Source organism: Vicia villosa, linkage group LG5 (assembly GCF_029867415.1).
Source record: "Vicia villosa cultivar HV-30 ecotype Madison, WI linkage group LG5, Vvil1.0, whole genome shotgun sequence".
Lineage (NCBI taxonomy): Eukaryota > Viridiplantae > Streptophyta > Magnoliopsida > Fabales > Fabaceae > Vicia > Vicia villosa.
This window is the reverse complement of record NC_081184.1, coordinates 146,179,467-146,185,149: the sequence shown is the minus strand read 5'-3', so window position 1 is coordinate 146,185,149 and position 5,683 is coordinate 146,179,467. Positions and strand designations below refer to the sequence as shown.

Below are 5,683 nucleotides of genomic sequence, written 5' to 3'. Positions count from 1 at the left end.
CTTCAATTTACCAATAAAAGTTTAAATCATTAAAATGATTTTTGAACGCCAACTTCATATTTAAAAAACACATCTACCATGTTTTAAAAACAGTTGGTTGACTTCATAGAGAAAGGCATCCAAGTTATCAAATGAGTGTAACCTTAAAACAACTAAAAACGAAACATGCATTAGCAACAATCTACAAAAGAATGTGCAATCAAGACAAAATTTATAACATTGTAGCCCACTTTCTCTCTAGATACATTGCATCACCACTATTTCAAAAACGAAATATACAATTTAGGTAAGATTGGTGTCTAATCTAAGTTCTTATAATTGTTATAAACCTGTCAACAATAAATTTCATAATGCATTTAGAACAACAGCAGCTAATCCAATAGGATTAGAAATCCGAAATATAACTTTGTCCATATATTTATTATCTATAATGCATTTATAATAGCTCCGGTTAGATCGATCCACCATATGTACTTGACAATTAGAACAACAGCAGCTAATCCAACAGGATTAGTAATGACATTTAGTGTTGATGCACGAGTTCCAAAAGATAATCAGGTGTTGATGCAATGATTGCAAATGATCTCACTCGATCGCCAAGATCCTGCAAACAACACCAGGTTACATGTAGTTGACACATGAACCAACATCCACCCCCTCTTTAGAAGTTGCTTCATTTCATCCTTAGTGAGACCTGTAGGGTAAAAAATAGTTTCATGCATAGCCTCTATTTCGTTAATCTTGATTGAAGGAATAGGCATAGTTAAGCACACCATTGACATGGACAATTGTATTACAATGAAAAAGTTAATCAATATAGAATATAGGATACAATGATAATGCAGAAGATGCAAGACATAACAGTAACAGACATAGTTAAAAGTAAAAAAACATGTTATTTACGCATAATCATATCACAAACATAACAAAAGAGAGTACAGAAAAATGAAGAAACGCAAAAAGCAGAAAGGATGAGCATCATTGGTCACAAACACGAAAAGAGAAAAGTGGAAGAAACAAAGAACATAAATTTAGAAAAGATAGATAAAGCAGATTTCATGAATACAACCAGAAAAGGAAAATCACAGTTAATTAATCGCGTAACATTGTCACGCACAATATAATAAACTAATTAACCCGTAATTTGTTGGAGCCCTGCTACGGATGCCTGTCTAGCAGCAGTGACACACAAATATTGATGAGAGTGATAACAAAATGCTGCCTAAAATTTTTAATGAGCAACATTTATCCACCTTTGATTTCACATATCAAAGGATCATGTTCTCTACGGGAACATGCAGACAAAGAATCTACAAATTGCCAATGTAAGTAAATAAAAAATAAAACCATGAATGAACCAAAGTAATAATGACTGAATTTAATTTCCCTATATCAGTCAAATGATTTACCTCTTATAAAGGAGATTGAATTTTAGGAGGCACTTTTGAATGCTCTTTAGTGTACACTGCAAAATGGCCCAATGCAGACAAAAGAGTTTGGTTATCACATTTAATGTTCAAGTATTTCTAGAAAACATATCCAAGAAGTAATTAACAAAGTAACAATCACCCACCAGATTATTATGTCAATAAAAGTACAAATGCATATAGACATATAGGTTCACGGTCAGTTGCAGGGAAAAGAAGTGACTTTATATGATTCTTTCTCTTCTCTTGACTGTTTTATCTTATATGAAGATCCTTTTGATGTCTAAGCCTTTTATCTACCTACAGCCAGCAGAAAGAGAGGAATATTGATTTTGCAATCACCCATAAAACAGCTTATTCACACAAGTCTTGACCTGCACACAAGAAATCATACCACAACATCATAATAAACTCAAACATATGTGAGATAGAAAATAGTGAAGATCTTCAAATTTACTTTTCTTAGTATTATACTAAATCAAGGGCTTGACCTATGAGTTAATTTTGAAAAGATACCACTCATGAAGGATCGAAACTGGAAACACGACACTGACACGTCGACACCGATAAAAATAAGTTCTTCGACATAAAAGCTTATTCCATTTCATAAGTGATTGTTAAAGCAAAAAATCTACATTAAAAAATGAAAATTCAGTAGGTTAAATGTTTCTCCAAATGTCAGTAGTAGATATTTCAACTCACCAAACTACGACGTCTTTGTAGATCAAGGCACGGTCAAGTTTCCAATCTCAAGTTGCATTCCATTTTATCCATGTTTCCATGATAAAATTGCATTCCTGTAAAAAAAAGCAAAGTAATGTAAACATTGAAATATATATTTAGTTATACTATAATAAACAACACACATTATGTAAAGCATAACCTAGAGCTCAAGACAATAGTAATGAAATTGTAGCTCTCAAAAAAATCAAAAATAACTAAGGGATCTTTAAACATGTAGATTCAAAATCACCAACACCTGAATAACTGCAGGTAACTGTAAACCTGCTGAAAATATACACAAACCATTAGGAGACACATCACATAATCAGAATCTGGAAAATAGTGAAATGCCGAAAACAACATAAAATTGCTCCAAAATAAAAGATGTTTGGGTCTCTAAAGAGAGCATTCGGAGAAGAGAAGGGAAAATGTTTTCTTTTTCTGTTTCGAGCTATGAGGATCGGAGAATGAAAATGGGTGCTCGAAGACAAGGTTCGCCGAAACAAAATACTATTCGATTTATCAAGAAGGTCGTGAGATGGGAAGAACGGATATGCGTTTGGTTTTGCAATCGGGGGTGGTGATGGGGTGGAGAAAGGGCGACGGCGGGCTAGGGTTTAGAGGAGGGAAAGAGAGACGTGAACAGAAGGGGTTGTATGGAGAGAGAAGTAGAAAATGAAGTACAATGAGAGAGAATAGGATTTGAGTCTGAACAATGAATAACAATGATGCCACCTTGCAAAAGCATTTAGTGTGATAGGTCAAGAAGTTCTTATTTAGTTAATTACTATAATGTCCTTTTGGTAGTGTAATTTTTATTTTAGGAAAGGGCACTATTGGTAGTTTGCTCAATTGATTAGTAATGGGTAGATAGTTGATATCTTGACGTATTCACAATTACTATAGACATCAAATAGAAGATATTAATTAGAAATGATGGAAATAATATTCACAATACATTTTTGTTCCATTCCAGACAACTCATATATATTATACAGGTGTAAAAGTATTTTTGACTCGTATAGACCAAATATACAACTTCAAAACCATATTAAGTTTTTTTTTTTGACAAAAAAACCATAATAAGTTAAGAACTCAAACATTGGACACATTTTCTAACCCTAAATTGTATTATTTTTTTATAATTATTAACTTGAGTGTTAAAATATATTTACATTCTTAGCGTGTACAATCACTCAGTCATTCTTAGCTCAGTTCCCCATCAACAATGTGAATTCGAATTATTCATCTCAACACTTTTTATAAAAAATAATTTTATATTTGAAATAAAAATTAACACTTATTTCTTCTTCTTCTTCTCGATCATGGAATAATTAGTAATAATTTCATGTCCATATTTTATTCAAACTCAACTAAACCTACTCATGTATTGATCACAATTGAATAACCATCTTCTCTAGAAAAAAACATTTTGTGATTAACAATATTTGTGATATCCCTTGTTGTCAGATTCCCCAATCAATTATAAAAGGGGATATAATAGCTATAACAACTCTTGAAGACGGATATTTGACCGATCTAGAAAATTGAAAGCATAATCTTCACAGGAGAATCATCTAGCCTAAAGGGTCGGTGCCCTTGAAGGTTAATGCCTTGAGGTTAAAGATATTTTCAATATGGAAATCCTTAGGCAAATGGAGGCTTATTTCTTTGGGAAAATGTTTCTAAGAGTTCTCCTTTTCAAATATTGAAGACTTACAAAGAGTTAGATTCAGAAACTCATGGAGCTTAAACCCCAAACTTTTACAATAATTTGCTTGGGAAAATAATTTTAATCCCAATGAGCAACATCATTTCCCTGCCCAAATTTGGATCAAAATCTCTAAACTTTCTCTGAAGTATTGGAGATCTAAGATCCGATATGCAATTGCAAGCGCTATTGGTAGCCATGTTTGTATGGATGATACTACAACCAAATTCATATTTTACAAATCTTTTGATCATTTTATCCACATTTCAGTGGACTGGCCTGACAAGGGAAATTAGGAAATAACATCCTCGTTGAAAAGAGGAGCTTTGCTCTTTTTTGTGGAAGTCTCCTATGAAAATATACTTGATTTTTTAACCTTTGTAGATTCATATGCCATAATATAGGTGTAGTGTTATACTTGTAAGAATCTCAAATAGGGACGACTCTAGGGTCTTTCTCCGGTAAAGCATCTCCTAGGCGCTACCTTTACATAGTCACTGCAAGAAAATAAATTTTTAGCTTCGGCCAAAAGCCCTCGCTAAAGGAAGAAAAACCGACGCTAAAGGGTGTTAGCGTCGGTCTAGCGTTGAGGTCAGGACAAACTCCTCAAGGCCGAAAACTAAGCATATTGTTGAGCCGACGCTAAACCTGTGTCGGTTTTAATGAACACTAGATGGAAGCTAATTAATGGATGAAGACACTAAATAATTAATAATATTATGTATTAACGTTGGTCTTAGACGACGCGAGTTGGTACACGTGTTTCGATCACGTCGGTTGGATGCAAGGCTAGCTTGTTACATGTGTTTATGTAGCGTCGGTCGTTTGTGACGCTTGAATGTTCCACATGTTTAAATAGCGTCGGTTTCCTGCGCCGCCAACTTGTTATGTATTTATTTAACGTCGATATTGGCCGACGCTAGATTCAAATTTTTTTTATGAATCAATTCTTGGAATATTTCGCTACTTATTTAAAAGCCTGTTTTCACATATTTATACATAAACAAATATTGGTCTAACATACTAGTCTATCCATTTACAGTTAGAACAACATAATTCTAACTACAATTCAACTAATACATATGTCTCCATAAATTATATGTTGGTCATAATAGTTAAGAATTTAAAATCCTCAAATAATATCAAATATAGAAACACCAATGTTTTTTTGATCGATGAGCTTGGTAATCAATGCTCTTCTGACCAATGTCTTTTCTAGAGGTCCATCCGGAACCGTAATACTTTGGTGATCTGTTTACTCCTGCAACCATAATTCAAGGCAGATTTATGAGAAATTTATGACAAACCCATAGTATGGGGTCTCGCCTTTGGGGGACAGGTTACATGTATATAATATTATCTCCCTCACTAAGTCATCTACCCTTGTAAGGGTACCACACACATCTGTACTTTTTGACCAGTACAATGTCGTTCACTGTGGCCCCCCGATAAAACTAACCTAGGCCATACCTTCTTCATTACAATCACCATACTTGTTGTTATTCTCCGCTCCTATGCCTAGCCATCTTCACCCATGGTTAACAAGAGAGCTTCATCCCTTACACTAGAGGATATTAGTGGTAGCGATGATGCCAACACTCTAGTTGAGATGTGTGCTGCCATGCACGAACTACATTGTCAAAATCAAACACTTGAGTGCAACATCCACAATATTAATTAGCGCAAAAAAGAGACCAATCCCCTAGGGAAAATGGAAGTGTTAGATCTTAAAACACTCTTAGAGAAAATATGCATGGGAAGCATTTGTCCTTGAAGGAATCAAACATCCTTCTCTAGCCAAGTTTGATATACGTATAGTTGT

General features: G+C 34.0%; 1 long non-coding RNA gene across 1 annotated transcript; it reads right to left on the bottom strand.

Moving 5' to 3' along the window:
* Positions 1-230: 230 nt before the first annotated feature.
* On the bottom strand, positions 231-1,788 carry LOC131607685 (uncharacterized). Its single transcript, XR_009285380.1, has 3 exons — positions 1,574-1,788; positions 1,410-1,465; positions 231-694 (listed from the first exon to the last, which is right to left on the bottom strand). It is a non-coding gene; the product is annotated as an uncharacterized LOC131607685 (long non-coding RNA).
* Between the last annotated feature and the right edge of the window lie 3,895 nt (positions 1,789-5,683).